The sequence below is a fragment of the Anser cygnoides genome, chromosome 3 (genome assembly GCF_040182565.1).
Source record: "Anser cygnoides isolate HZ-2024a breed goose chromosome 3, Taihu_goose_T2T_genome, whole genome shotgun sequence".
Lineage (NCBI taxonomy): Eukaryota > Metazoa > Chordata > Aves > Anseriformes > Anatidae > Anser > Anser cygnoides.
Genome location: NC_089875.1, coordinates 40,155,919 through 40,172,473, shown reverse-complemented (window position 1 = coordinate 40,172,473; position 16,555 = coordinate 40,155,919). Strand labels below are relative to the sequence as shown.

At 39.8% G+C, this 16,555-nt stretch overlaps 1 protein-coding gene across 1 annotated transcript in view; it reads right to left on the bottom strand.

Annotated features, from left to right (window-relative positions):
* Positions 1-14,534, bottom strand: part of GREM2 (gremlin 2, DAN family BMP antagonist) — a 40,552-nt gene extending 26,018 nt beyond the window's left edge. The window contains exon 1 of the mRNA XM_048079934.2: positions 14,215-14,534. The gene's annotated coding sequence lies outside the window, so the exon portion shown is untranslated. The remainder of the gene's footprint in view (positions 1-14,214) is intronic.
* Between the last annotated feature and the right edge of the window lie 2,021 nt (positions 14,535-16,555).

Genomic DNA, 16,555 nt, shown 5'->3' with positions numbered 1-16,555 from the left:
AAAGTACCATCATTAAAAATACCCAATCGGCCTGAAGTAAACAAGAGATGATTACAGACAAATTACTGTGACAGAAGACAGATGAAAAAAATATATATATTACCAAAAAAAAAAATGTACCAAGAAGTAATTTGAAACAATAAATTAACAATATTTTTGGTCTTGTAATAACTTGTGATTCCAGTACAAATTATCTTTCAATTCAGTATCACCTTTTTTTTTTTTTTAAATTTGAAATTACATTTTAATTAATTAAACTTGATCTGCATATACAGGTTAAAAAAAAAAAAGAAAAAAAAGAAAAAAAAAGGATGAGGGGAGAGGAAACTCCACAAACATCTGTTTTCTGTAATGCACCACATAAATCTAGACTAGTACTCCTTGGATATACAAGAGCACCAGTAGCTGAACAGGTTCTGTAAACAATGGCTAAAAAGTTATCCCCTGAAAGTGCTTGTAAGGACGAACAACTAACCTCTTTTTAAACATGTACAGACTAGCAAAATCACTTAGGAAGCTCAGGTGAATTCCATAGAGCCATGTATCTGCATACTCGTGTTTTCTTCATTCAACTTCCTTTCCTCCTTCTTACACCGGTGCTATACAAGAACACAAGTCCTGGGATTCCTCTTGAGTGCAATTACATTGTGCCAAAAACATCATCATTAACATCTTGCTTGCTATCACCTCCTACCAGTGTTCAAGTGTATCCCATGTAGATCAATATCTGTTTGACTATAAAAGCTACAGCTGAACACACCCCCTGTTTTTTGTTTTTTGTTTTTTTTTAAAAAAAAGCTCTAACTTTAACATTTTACTTGTACAACTGCCGTGGAAGCTAATACGAAAAACAATGAAGTACAACCAGAATCACCTTATACCCAACTGATTTACAACCCTGGATTCAACCAAATTAAGATCTGTCCTATAATGTTTCCTTTAGAGATGTCAGACCTTCTGAAGTCATTATGATCAATTTCAGCAATGGCAATAAATAACAGTCTATTTTTCTGAAGCTAATGGTAACTTTCCCACAATGTGTGCATTATTTGTGTGGTTCATAACACCAGTGCCTTGTTTGGTACAGGTTTGCAGGCAAATCAAAGAAAAAAAGGCTGATCCTAACCTAATGCAATATTAATACACGCAATACTCATGCAATACTAATACAGTATCAATGAAGAATCTAGTGTCTGTGTTGCTTTGTGTACACAGTTTCCAACCGAACTTCAGCCCTGTAAAATTAGTGTTTATACAGCTGTGTCTATCTTGTACTAAAATCATGTTCAGTGATCATCATTTGTAAAACCTCACAAGTACCTGGGAAATCCCAACAGCCTCCGAAAGGCTCACCAGCTCTGAACTGTGACATTCTGGCCACCAGCACCGGGGACCATTGCTTGTGTGAGGGCTTGACTGCAGGTTGGGGGAGGGTGTAAAATGTGTCTAGCTGTACTTTGGATCTGATTACATCTTCTTATAGCTCTGAGGATTTTATCACCTTTAGTTCCAGAGTGTAACTTAACCTATGCATTCAGCCCTCATAATGATCCTTCCTAGCCTTCAGCTGCACCTTTTTCCTTACAGAGGGAAAATCTCAGCAAATGCATCCAAAGATGGGAGCAGTAAGAAGTGTTCTGCAGCATTTCTCAATCTATCATCCTTTTCCCTCAGCACTTACCTTCTGCAAGGCTTGTCAAGTTCAGACGCAGTCAGCTTAATCTATCTTCACAGCTTGACACACTCAATGAGAACCCTGCAAATTTCTCGATCACCTTTGTAACGCTGAGCAGAGGAAAGTCTAAGTACTCTAAAATATAGGATTAAGGTGAATTGCCCAATATTAAGCAAAAGTTTGTGGCTCCATGTTACCAAACTGGTAACCTGACATTGTTATTTGTAGAGTCATTTGACCTTCATAATAAGCCAGTCTTCTGCATAGTGAAAATAGGTGGAAGGAAAGAAGGCAAAGGCTACTTTTATCCTCCACATATCTGAGCAGTGCCAGAGATGACAGATACATTCAGATTCTCCATAAGTTACTCTGAGACTATGCTGAAACACCCAGAATAAAAACAAAAGGCTTTTTTCTTTGATTTATGCATGTGTCAAGGTTTTATTGCAAGTCAAAGGCATGCAAAGTTGGGCTAAATAAGCATATTTTAAGTAAAGGGTAAGCTGATATGAGAAGGTGATCCAGAGAGAGAGGCAATGTTCCAGCTATTCTTGATTAGTTATTTTTCGAATTGGGCAAAATAACTTAACCCCATGAGCAAAAACAGAGAAAGAGAAAATGGCTAAATACTTAACCTTTCCCCATGCTTCCAGCATGTCCTGGAGAGTAGACCAACAAACAGGAGCAAACAAAACTTACAAGTGTGCAACCCTCTTTGCAGACACCAATTACTGCTCTCTTAAGATTCAAAAACATGCTAAAACTTGTCTTTTCCATTTTCCCCTTCACATTTCTTCTACAAACCTCTAACTACAACTTTGTATCAGGGAAATTGTGTCATGCCACAAGATGATTTGAAGAGACACTGCTGTCTCAACATACCACGAAGATGACTAAATAGTGACAAAGTAAATCATCCCTCAAAGATAAGTCAATAGTGAATAAGTAATTTTATCTGTCAAGAATTAACATGCAATGAATACTTGGAAAGGTTACTCAACATAAAATCTGTTAGCAGTTAGACGTGAGTTCCCTCACACATGCTAACTAAGGAAGCCTGTAGAGGAATAGATCCTATTTGACTTCTTGATGAAAAGCTTTAACAACAGCAAGTGGTATGTATAAACCTCTAGAAAAGGATTATATCCTAAGAGATTGTTAGCTTACAGACAGATATCTTACTATAAAGACATACTTCTTAAGCATTTCTCAGGAAATGTGTTCACTTTCTATTTAAAATATTTGAAATGACTAGTGAATGAGTGAGTTTATAATAAATAAAAAAATAGTTTATGATGAATAAAAAAAACTAAAGGCAGTTAAAAAATTGGTTGAATAAAAGAAATACTCTGAAGCCATTAACAGTTTGGAATTTAACTTGCAATTAAAGCTGACAGACCACTTAAAAGCTTACCTTGCTTTTCACTTCTGTTACTATTTGCATTTTTCTTTTTTCTTTTTTTTTTTTTTTCAGTTATGTAAAGGCAGTAATCTGTTTCCATTTTTTTCTTGAATATACTTTTCAAGTTCTTTTATATACTTCTAGCATGTTATCATATCTGTCCTACAAACTCTGTGAATGCATAGCTTATGATGTTTTAAAAATTCTATTTAATTAAAAGAAATTGGGAGTCCTGATAAAATGTGCAAGCTGCAGTTGTATATCCTGAAATCTAGGCTGTAAGTATACATCACTTAAATTCTCCTATCTTCTTGAATAAATAGATCCTCAAAGGTTTCCCAGAGAAGATATATTTTACATTACTTGGGCTATCCAAAGAATGTTTTTGCCGCTCTGTGCAATTAGAGCTGGAAGTGCATTTATCTTGCTATAAATAAGGTGACTCTTAAAGAATGAAGTTCAGAAGTGTTAATTTCAAATCTTTAGTGAAGATATCTTTGATAGGGTAACCCCACATCTCAAAGTAACTAGTTTAGTTTCACTCAAATTTGAAATAAATTCTGGCATTTATAATATATGCAAATTTGAAAAAAAAAGTGGAAAATAGATAGAATAATTGCAGAATTATATTGAAATTTTTATTATAAAACCTAAGTATTTACATAGCTGTTTTGAAAGTTTCCCTTTATGTATGATGTCAAGTCAGAGCTACTCCTAAAATCACATTGAGCAGAAGTATAACTTAATTGTTCAGAAACGATCCATGTATGGAATCACTTAGTTCTTCAGAAGCAAATCCTCTCTTTCCAACCATACAAATGCTTAGTATATACTGGTTCAAAAGAGAAAAGTGAAAAGAGAAAAATGAGAAGGCAATTAACTGTTGTTGTCTCTTTCTTTTGCTACAGTAAAAAACATACTTTACAGATACCTTGTGTAAACCATGAACAAAAAATTTGGATACACAAGTTTAGAAATAATAACTAATGAAGATAGCAGAGCAAATACACAATGGCAGATCTTCCCACTTTATAGAAGGCATAGTTAGCAGTGCCTTTTTTTTAAGCATAAAAATATTTTTGCATTGTATTAAAGCACTGTTCCACTCCTCTTTAGAGGAATTAATTTAATCCAGTGTGCAAATTTGCATTAGAATTCACATCCTTATAGGCCTTGCAGTAAGGCAAACATCATTTGTTTTTTTACATTTATACATACAGTCATGGCAGCCTGTTTTATGTACTATTCATATTCATATACAGATACAACACTGTATTAAGCATTGTTAATAGAAGAATTCTAGCCTTTTTTTTTTTTTTTAAGTTTTAATTTACAGTAAGAGTTCTTACAACCTATAAAGCAACCCATGAGACCCATCAGTTCAAGCAATGATAGCAATAGCCTTTCTCATTGTCCAGTATATTCAGGAATGCTGGTCTTTGGGCTCTCTTCAATAGCAACCTTACTCAAGATCTTACACACTTACCACTGAGCCTGTATACCTACCTGCTGCTTGAACTAGACTACTAATGCCACTCAGCACTAATGGGGTTTTCAGGCTGCCATACAAGGATTCTGCACTTAGTAGCGCTGCCAGCTAGAGGACACGAAATTATTTTGAACACACGCAGCACAGTTATAAGCCAGTTTCACATAGATTTTGATTGTACCATTTAGACATGACAGGTGTCACAAAGAAAGTTTATAGCAGAATTAAGAAACAACCAAGTGCCTAGGAGCAGAGCCAAGGGCAGAATGACCATTTCAACACAAGTTTAGACTTTCGCCTACCTAAAGTGACACCATAGCCATAGGCATCGTAACAAGGAAGCAATACTCCTTGGACCATTAATACATTTAAGAGACGATTAGATTTTGCCACCCCAAAGAAATTGGTCATGAGATGAAACCAGAAGTCCATCACGGGAGATTCAGGAAAGGCTTACAACTAGCAAGAAGACAGCACTTTTTTAAAAACAAAAATGAGTTGTGACTCTTATTTGAAAAAGTCCACCAGCATTGCTATCTGACCGATGGGATATGTTAGCAGTTAGTATCATGCATCAGAATGTTAACAAAGTTATAGTGGATTTTGATTACTTACTTGAGGCGTGGTAAAATAAGCTAGTTTTCAAATGTAGTTAGCACTTTCTAAGGAAAATGAAAAAATATCCTGGGGGAAAAAATATCATTTGGAGCCCTTCATAACCAAAATATCTTATATTACAGTTCACTTTTATCGACTAATGAAGTGTCTCTTTAACTAATATAAAACAAACCATCCATATGCTTATATGACAATAAAAATGGATTCTTAGGATTTTTTTTTCTGTTGTCCTGTAAACAGTAAAGACAAACATAAAGCCAAGATAAATACAGTGAAAAATGTGTTTCAATATTCTCAACAGATACATCTAAATTTCAGTGTGAGGGGAAAGAAACAACAAGTACTCCATTAGCACCCCAAACGCCCTATATTTTACACATTCAGAAAAAGTTAACAGCTTAAGTCAATCATGTTTGACCGCTATACAGTTATTTATATGAGTAAATGAAGCTGGCGTCTGAGTGGGGAGATGAACTGGCAACTTGCCGCAGCCTTGAATTACAATTTGTATATAATGGAGCAAACTGCAAGCGCTCTGATTGTAGCCTATCTATGTGGATGAAGCTAAGCAGAAGAGCTCAAATAGGCAACATTCTGATTTGATTAACGATAAAACAAGATAAAGATTTCTTCAGTCTTCAGGTGAAGTTGCCCAGGACAGATCTGAAGAAGAACTCGGACCCCCATGACCAGACTGTCAGCAGAGTTACATAGACAACTTTATCTCTTGAGACAGGAAACCCTTGTTACAGGCTTCTCAGCCATGAGCCTGCAGTTCTGCTGTCTGAACAGAGCAGCTAAACCCAAAGTGAAAATTCCTGTTGTTGTTGGCAGTCTCAGAGGCTCCACAACACTGGACTGCACCATGGCCATCATTGCTATAGAGAGGCACAGATCATAATGAAATAGCTGGGAAAGGTCATTTTCAGTGATTCTACAGTTTTTTAAAGATCATTTTACATAGGACAGGAACAAAGGAGAAATGAAGTTGTTCCTTCTTAGAACAACTGTGTTGAACAGACTAAATGAGTTTGTTTTTTTTTCAGACTTGAATATCTGGGAGTAGATTAGCTGTTCACAGTGCACGTTATATGAATGGCAGAAGATAGTGTTCTGGAGGGACTTTACAGAGAACATACAAATCCATACATTTCGTACAAAAGAAAAGATCCTTGCTTTTTAGGCTCTTTTGTAAAAAAAATAAAACATATATATATAATAAAAAATAAATGAAATAAAAGCTGAGAGCAGCTTAGAAATAAGCTGATTTCCCTAACTGTCTGTTTATCAAACAACTGTATTACCACACAGCATGAACAGCTCACAGCAGTAGTTTCCATAACCAACAGTGCCTCTATCCTACAGTTCCTACTAATTCCCTATAAATGTTGGGAATAGTCCACTGGCCTTTTCTGGTTTTCAGAAATACAAAGCGATTAGCTGACCACTTTTGCAAATGACACTTTGGAGGTGATTAAAACATTTACAACAGTAGTTTATGTATTGTATTGTGATTATGCATCCAGTCTTGATATTTCCTCCATATGTATGTCATTCATAGCAGAATTACTTCATTCTATTTTACTGATACACAGCACTTGTGTACGTGTAAAAAGGCAGGTTTCTGGTGACCTCTTAATATGTATTTAGGAATGGAAATTCATCCCTGTGGCCTTTTCTTTCTCCTGAATTCACTCTCTAGTTCAAACATTGGCCAAGGCACAAATAAACAAACATTAGTAAATACGAGACTGGATTGCCATTGCTTCTCAACAGTAGAGTCTGCCAGTATCAGATATGGATCCAGAGATATTGCTGGGTTTGCCTCTTCCAGAATAAATTTTCCAAGGAACTACACCCGCCTCTAGCTTGCTTAGATTCTGAAAATCACTGTTTATGACTGCGGCTATAATATTTGACCTACCCTGAAGTGCCAGGAATCAAACCACAGACTTTGGAAAGCAACAGGATCCATAAGCTCCAGACTCCTCAGTTTGAGAGTCTATGGTATGAGAGTCCCAGTTCTAAGCCACATTGATGGCTATGCCAGGATAACGCTTCGGATTCTGCAAATCACATCCATATTGTGAAGTCTTTCAAAGTCTGGCATAGTCTTAAATGGACAACAAATCTGTTTGTCGGATAAAGTCTGGACTGCTAAATAAATAGCGATAAGTTTCCTAATACTACTGGGCAGAGTGTTCCTACAAGTACAATATGTGTTTATCAATTTCCCACTGAGCTAGTGTTGCCTTCCAAATTTCCATTAATCCTATTATAGTAAACGTAGTACGGCCCTCTGGCAAACAAGAGTAACATTCTTCCTGTAATATCATATCCTTCTTTTAAAGAAACCTTAGAGATGTCCAGAAAAAAACTAGGCTTGACTTGGAATGACACAATGAAGTTGTTTCCAAAAAAGCTTAGGTTTTATAAAATATTAGATTTAAAACTAAAAAAAGAAAAAAGCAAACAAAAAAAAAAAACAAACAAAACACAAACAACACAAAACAAAACAAGATTATTTTTATAAAGGGTTAATTGGCAATTTCTGATAGGTATTCAATACAATGTTTGCAAGTATCATACTTTAAAATCAGTTATCAAAACACTAACATAAAAATACTTTTTCTGGAAGCAATTTACCTGAGCTGAAGGATAAAGCAACTGGCATTTTGGGTGTAGAATTCAGAAAATAATAAACTTTAGCTTGTGAAAGTATTTTTTCAGTGCTCCATCAAGAAGAAAGAACATCAAGTGCAGAGAACTTAAAAAAAAAGTGGATAAAGAAAAACAAATGGATTTGTTATGGCACAAATTGTATTTAAAGCTTCTTTTCATCTGGGAGGAATTTATGGTAGACAAAGGTGGGATTTGTCTTACAGTTATTAATACAAACAAACGAAAAAGAAAAAAAAGCAATACAACACAACCAAATAAAAAAATAGATCAAGCTGTTGAATAACATCCTGTAAAGTGAATGAAGGGACTTTGGAAATCTCAAAGCAAGATAGCTTCAGATGACAGAAACTAGCTCAACTTCCAGCCATATGCATTTCTCTCAGTTGGTGCAGGGACATTATAGAAAAAAGAGTCATCAGATATAACAAAAATAGCATACAATGGTGCTATTTTCAAATATTTTCTGTGATTTTATAAAGCTTTACATTTTCCTAATAATCAGTTTATGTTACATTTGAATCTTCAGTTTCAGATACCATTAAGAAGTCACAAGTTTTGGGCTATGATTTTACTTAAGGACCAGCCTCAATAAGGATTGGAAGAAATAAATCAACAATCTTGCCCTACCTACATAGAATCTGAGGTGCTTATGATTTGTAAGTATTCACATTTAGGAATATCTGGGCAAAAGCTGTTCTCCCTGACGTATTGGGCAAAGTTTTCACGGGCTTCATTAATGAAAAATATACACCAAAGTCAACAAACATACTTAGCATAAATCCATTGTGTGCCATAATCTGAAAGGTGTCAGCCAAAGAACAAATTAAATCGAAATACAAATGATAGCCACCTCTCCCTTCATCAGGAGACTTTACTGGATGTATCCATTAAGTCATGCAATAGTAACACAGAGTATGTTCACATATTTCCCATCTTCTCTGCTGTCAACCTCTTCTTGTTCCTAGGAAAGGACACAGCTCCAAATTATGTTGACGGAACAGAAACTGACAAACGATAGATGGTTCATAACAAAAAACATGCCTAGAGCAAGGAAGTCTGACATCTGAGAGCTGCGATGTTTTCATTTCGGATAGAAGCTCTGACCCACTATTTACACCCCTGTCCCAATCTCTCCCGCATATTTTAGATGACTACTTTCCAGATGTTATCTGTATGGAGACTGGCCAGATTTATGGGCAGGATCCTGCTCAACTCTAGGCCAAACTAGTGTTTTGGCCTCACTGGAAATGAGATTAGGTTGGAGACTTGCACCAGGAAAAAACTGCAGTTTCTTGCCAGAAACAGTCATGCAGAATTTTTACAATGCTGTTTATTTTTTGGTTAGCACTACTGTAGAATATCAGGCTATTTAGCGCTAGCATAATAGCACTTAAGCAGACTAATAGAATAGACTACACACGGCTGTAATCCATAAAAAAACTGCATACAAATGAAGAGAGGCAGCTAGCTCACTCGTAGCACCAGCACAATAAAGTTTTCCATTCTAACAAGTGTTTGTACAAGGCAAGGTCAATAACGCATTCTTCATGAGTTGTAAAAATGTTGTTTCCAAGTTTTAAGAGAAGTTAAAAATTTAGGAAATTTTTAAGATTTATTGCTGTTAAATACACGGTCTGATGTTATATTTGTGCATTGCCCATCACACTCAATAAAAATTGTTTCCAAAATGAAATTTGGAGGGTAAATGATATATTTTCCTTTCCCAGTGTATTTTTGTTCTCCGACTTCCTTAATGCAAAATAGGCAGAAATGTAATATTTATGAGACTTTTTGTATTTGAATGCATAACAACTTTAATTTCCTCTGAGTTTCATTACAAATGATAGTTTCTTCAAATACTCACTTCCTATGCAGTAATGACTTTGAAACTGTCCAAAATGGGAAAAATGTACCTTTTTGTTTCTATACAGAATCTTGTAGTGAAAAAAGTAGCATGCACATTTCTATATACAAAATACATTTATGATACAATTCTATATGGCAGTATAGCCTCTAAAACACTGACCTTCGTAAATCCCTTCAATTTTATGACTAATCTAAAATATGTTGCTATAACTAGTATATGCTTTATAAAGACAACAATAACAGAAAAAATATATATACGCAAAATGTCATAGATAAACATGGTTATACTCACAAGAAAAAAAAATGAATCTGAAAGGTAGATGCTGTAAGATGACTTTTTGAAAAAGGGCAGTTTATAACTAAAGTTTCCATGATTGTATCACATTGGATATTGAAAGGCAGATTGCCTTGTGTTTCACAGCAAGAAAGATTCTTAAGGTCTGTTTCCCTTTCTGAAGCAGGCTTCAAAAATCTTTTATTAAAAAAAAAAAAAAAGTCATAAAAGGCTTAATGCACTGAGAACAAAAAATACCATGTTTTCAAAGTGGCATATGCATAACCCAGATAACTCACCTTAAAATCTACTCTTTACCCTCCATAGCAGCTCTACTGGAATAAGGTTTGGAGTAGAAAACCTCTAGTAATAGAAATATAGTCATCTGAGAAACAACACAAAACAAAACAAAAACTCTTTTGTTTTTCAATTCACATTATTCTGAATAGCACAACATTTTCTGCATTTTAAAAGCAGTTTGGAGCAGTCACTGTGATGCAGAACAAGGAGGATATATATATATATCATTCACGATGCACACATAAAACCCTATGACTTACAGTATGAACCCCATGAATATGTGCATAAAACTGTAGTGTCAATAAGAAGCCCAATTTTTGCAGGAATGACAAACATCTTCTGCTATTGAGTAAAAAGTATCTGAGCGTTAATGGCTCTAATAATATATTTTCTAGTCAGAAATGTTTTCATACAAAAGATAATGGATTATAGTTAACAAAATCTTATATATGTATATATATTTGTAATATTTTTCAGAATAGCAGCAAACTAAAGAAAAACAAGAAAGTGCAAAAAGTCAGCCAAGTCACCAAAGAAACAGAAGTGTTTTCATCTTTAAAGTGAAAACTGCACACAAAGATGCTTTAGAATGTTTTAATCAGAAGCTGTAAGTGGATGTTTCTGAACATCTATCTGGGCATCACATATTCCCACCTGCCTGGGACAACTGGACTGTACGGTCACACGTTCTTTCGCTTGATGTGCTGGGGCACAGGAATGGCCAGAACAGGCTGCACCTTCTTCAAAGGGATGTTTCTGCTGTGTTATGGGAAACATAGTCAGGCAGGATGCTGCGCTCACAAAACACAACGCAGCATTTCTAATTGACAGTTTTTACATTTCAAGCCAACATTTTTCACTGCTTCCATACGAAATGAGGAGCATAAACACAGCCTTGTAAACCTTCACACGCGCCAGAGTATGGCCAATGGCAGGGAAGCAGACATAAAGAAGCATCAGTTGTCTTTTTCTGAGCACAACTGTTATGTTCACATTCACCAGGTAAGCACAAGGCTATGTTATCTGAAGTTCTCACTCAAAAAGGTCTGCAATCACATACCAGACTATTAAAACACACAGACACACACACAAAACAAACAAACATACAAACAAAAAGTCACAACTACCACCTATCCATCTTCTTCTAAAACTGAAATGTTCTCGGTGTGTGTTCATACAAATAAGGCTGCCACAGTTGGTTTCAGGGTCGTGCTCTCCCACAGAGACAGAATGAGCTTCTCGGTAACACATCTGCAGGCAATGGTGCCGGGAGCAGGGAACAGCCAACACCCCAGGGAAAGATGGCGAGTGTCTGCTCCAAACTGTGCTGTGTATCAGCACTGCAAATTGACTATGTCTATGTTAGCAAGCAGCACAGCCCAACAGGAACAGAAATATTGAGCAAAACAATTATGTGCAGGAGACTTTGTGTCAATGCTAAATGCATTTCCTAGGGTTTTACTTCAGGCTAGCTCTGGTCTGGTCCCATGGACTGAATTTCCAGCAATGACTCAAGCACATCTTCCAGTTTAGATTCATCCTAAAGGAATCCAGCTGGCCCACCATGAGGTATACGGAGATGGACAGTAAGTGGGAACAACTGGAAGACTGGCGTCAAAAGAGCACTCCTGATATGAACCACAACCCTAATATAAATGCACAACCACACCCACGAGCATCTGTGAGAGCGAAGTGAAAGAGCTTATTGTGCAGCTCTTGAAGAGGCTCTTCAGATGTCAGTAAATCTGCACGGCGACTTCGACTGCTCAGGTTCGTACTTCTACATGCAGTGCTACTAAACTTATATTGAAATAGTTCTAGCTCAAGCATCAGATGCTGGTAAGTTGGAATTTGCCAGTTACCAAGTTTATCAAGAAAAATCACAGCAGGACTGAACTATTTATTACAAAAGCGGATGGCCCAGATCTACTTGATTAACACTTGCATAAACATTGACAAATGATGACTGAAACCCATCAGTTTCCACAGGACTGGATATATCTATATACCTCAGCTGGCAATTCAGATTATTTTTTACCCTCACCTGGTACTATGGAAAGAAACAAAAATCCCCTCAGTTAAATTCTTCAATTTCCTATGCATTTGTTCTATTCCACACTGAAAGTCATGTTTCACGACAGTCTATTTGAAAGACAAACAAAAAGTAAATAGATCAGCTAAACCAATCAGCTCAAAATCTAAAGTTAATGGCATTTATTTTTGTGCCACCCTTTCAGAGCCCCTTCTGATGCTTTTCACTGCCTTCACGCCCCTTATCATCCCGCACGGGAAGTTGAGCAAACCTCGCTGTTACCAGACACGCTTCCCCCCGAGCACCAGAGCTCTGCGTGCACAGTGTGCGGCATTAAATGCAAGAAAGCAAAATGCTACCAGCTAGATCTGTCCCTCATTCCACAACACATTTAGCAAATGGGTCTGCCCTCATCAGTTTCACAGTAATCACACACAGTTTTTCAGACTTTAGGACTTTGCTGCCCTTCTTGGACAGCGGCAGTTCATGGGGACTGTGCAAGAAAAGAGAGGTCCCTTGCTCTGAGCCTGGGTACTGAGATTGAACCCTGATTCCCAGTAATAACCAGACTTCTTGCGTCTGTCCAGTTATTTTGTAAGGGCTCTGCTATCAAATCTTAGAACAGTATTGTTTATCCTCAGTATTTGCAAAAGCCAGCCTGGAAACTATGCATGAAGGTTAGCAAGTGAAGCATCTGTGTCAAAATATACCAGGCAGCACATACTTCTTGGAGTTCAAGCAACAAATTAATCCCCTCAGGAAGCACAGTATCTGTATTGTATCTGTGCTGGCGGGAAGTAAAGACTCTGAAGTCATGCTGATTTCTCCCTGCTTTAGTGAGAAACAGCCTTGAAGCGGCCTGATAAGCAGCCTGCTAATTAGGGCTGTGTGCAGGCATTGCCGCTTCTTGCACCTGTTGCTTGGTGATTCCCAGGAGGGCTATGGGATTCCTGGCCTGGGGGGTTTTCCTCGGGGGATGTCTGCCACTGCCGTGGTAAGATGGAAGCTCACCTGATGGTGGTCATTGGGCTTTCATTCAGTTTATTCCCCCCGCTTTTGCAAAAAAAGAGAGGTTTAACTTGTTACAAGCTGTTAATTTCGTCCTCAAAAATCCACCGAAAGTTATATAACCGCTTTCACAATAGTAAGCTAAAAATAAGAGTTGTTCAGCCAAATGCCAGTGCAACTTTTTACAGGACCTGTGACTCCAATTCTGCAAGACCTGTGAGAATGCAAATATTTCCTTAGCTTCAGCACAAAGTCAGGTGGGCGCTCCTTGTGAGACAAGAAGTGGGTTTGGATCATTACCGTCATTCGCACAAGGAACAAGCGGCGTATGTATGCACTTGTATGGATTTCCAGCTCCCGACTTAAAGTAGTGCTGCTCGCTCTTGGAGCTGATCCCTCCTGGGCTTTCATAATCACAACCCATCATTAACCCAAAGCAAAGAAAGCACGGTACAAAGGGGCACAGGTTTCAAGCGCGAGGGGGTGGGCGGCTTTTCTCTTTTTGTTTTTTTCTTTTTTTCTTTTCTTTTTTTTTTTTTTCGTATTTTGCTGCTGCTTCCCCTCGGGGAGCGTGGGGATGGGACGCCGAGGGGCTTGTGCCCCGCAGGTGACTCGGAGCGAAGCCGCCGAGCCCCGGCGCTGCCGGGACCCGGCCCCGGCGCCCTTGGGCACGGAGACGCCCGCGGGGCCCCGCGTTGCCCCCGGCGGGGCCCGCGCAGAGAGCGCGCCCGGGGGCGGCGCCGCGGGGCGGCCCCGCGATGTCAGCACCGCGACGGGTGTCGGAGGGCAGGGGGCGAGGAGGAGGAGGAAGATGGGGGGGAGCGGGCGGGCGGCCGCGGGCCGGTGCTGGCTCGGCGCCCCCCCGTACCTGCAGCGAGGCGGGGAAGGGTCTGCGGCGCGCTCCGTCCTGCCGGCTATAGATCCAGAGGCGGCGTGCAGCGGGGTCGCCGTCGTCGCCCGCCGGCGGTGGTGCGCAGCCCCGGCGCGGTGCAGATGCCCATAGGCGCCCGCTGCGGGAGCGCGGTGCCCGGAGCGAGCGAGGCGGCTTCGCCGGGTCCCAGCTGCGGAGGGGGGAGCTCGGCACTGGCTCCTCTCAGCCACTGCCCGAGGAGAGGATCAAGCCCCAGCTTTCGATTGGCTCCGGTGGCCAAACAGCTCACACCAGCCTCCCTGCCCGCCCGCCCGCCCGCCCGGCTCCCCGCCCGCCTCCCCTCGCCGCCGGCCGCACACACTCCGCTCGGCCCTGGCAGCCCCCGGGCTGTGCGCGGCCCCGCCGGCACGACGAGCCCCCCGCCGGCACGACGAGCCCCCCGCCCGCCCCCGAGCCCCCCGGCCGTGCCTCCGCGGGGGGACCGCCCGCCCCAGCTCCCCCGGGAGAGCACCCGCGGGTCCCCCGCACGCCGTCCCCCCCCTCGGGCCCGAGGACCTGCGCTCTAAGCGCCTGTGACATTCGGTGTCATGCTCGAGATCCAGCCTCGCTGGTGCTGGGAACGTGTTTTTAAATATCCCTAGCGAGTAAAATTAAAAGCATGCAGAACCCGACCACCTGAGGGCTCAGTCTGAGGTAGGACAAAGCGGTCTTTGCCTAAGTTCAGTTTGCTTTTCTTAACGCTGTTTGGGTTCCTAGCCCTAACTTGGTCAAATCCACGTCAAACCGTGGCATGCACAGAAAATAAAATCAGGATGCTAAGCCTCCTCTTCCTGAACCCAGGGTTATTAAATCGCATTGGCTGTGACTGTCATTTCCCGGTGCATCTTTGATGTTGGTATCCCCCTTTTGCTCGGGATGACTTCAGTGGCCTGTGGAAAAGGCGTTTCTCTCCCACAGACTTGCTATTGTATAAAGTCAAATCTTAGACCTGTCTTCTGGGGGAAACAGCAATCCTTTGGTTTCAGCATGGCCCTCTGTTTAAACAACAATACAGTAGAATGAGATAAATAGGCCCTTTGGGTTTTCTCAGCGCAGGAAGATGTTGTAATATTTCCAGTAAACATGTTGGCAAAATTGCTTATTAAAAATTAGGGAGAACAAAATGATCAGTTATAACAGATGCACTCTTAATTAATGCAGTGACCTGCATTTGACTGATGCTGTTGAATTAAGAAATGTCTGTGCCTGATGGTACATCAGGTGCCATTAAAAGTCAACATTTATCCAAATTTGGCAGACCGTAGCATTTGAAACACAGCGAATGGAGTTGCTGAGATACCTTTGCATCCCAGCAGCATCTCTACATTTTTAAATGGTAACCTTCAGAACATTTCAAATTGATTCAGGTTTTATTGTTGTTGTTTGGTGTATTTTTTTTTTTATATTTAAAATAAGATGCTATTTCGCCCTCTCTAGAAAGAGTGCATGCTTTTGTCTCTTCGGGGTATGCACAGCTAGCTATCAAAATGTTTTTGTTTATTTTTTATTCAGGCAAAAGTCAAAAAAATAAAAATGGAAATATTGAGAAATATATGAAAACAGAGATGTTTATAAATATCCATACTTGAGGTCTAATCGTCCCTCATTTTACCAGCTTTATTAGCGAAAACATCCCCCAGTGAATTCAGTGGATCTATATGTCTGGAACACAAAAGTAACTAAAAAAATCCTCCTGTTTCATTATTATTATGTATGTTTCCATCACATATTACCCATTTATTTTTCCCTGAGAGAAATGAAATCACTAGCTCAGAGATCAAGCCAAGTTGTGACCTCATGGCCCTCCATGGCCCTCCAGGCTCATGACCATGGCCCTCCAGGCTCAGCCACAGCAGCCACTGTATCCCCATGACCCCACTGGCACCTCTGCAGCAGGCATGTTTCTTCCTGCACATTCCTGATCCAAAAGACTGGCTTGTCTTACTTCAGTATTTCCTAAGTCAAAAAGTGATGCCTGCCTTCAGTCTGGCTTTCTCCCAGGAAGAGTCCTTACACCATTTTCAGACCCTTTTTTTCAGCCTCCCCTTTTTCTCCCTTCATGGACGGTTGGCTGTGGCATGGTAAGGCAGATGGCCTCCAGCTGAGCACCTGCTGAAGCAAACACTGTGGCAGGCTGTTCCCGTAGGCCTCCTTCCAGTCATGGGTTTTCAGATGTATTATCCCATCATCTCTATGCAAATTTTATCTCCTGCTTATCTTTTTTTTTTTTTTTTTTTTTTTTTGGGGGGGGGGGGGGGAAGCTCTGAACCTGCTACAGGAAGAAATTCTTTGTGGTTCT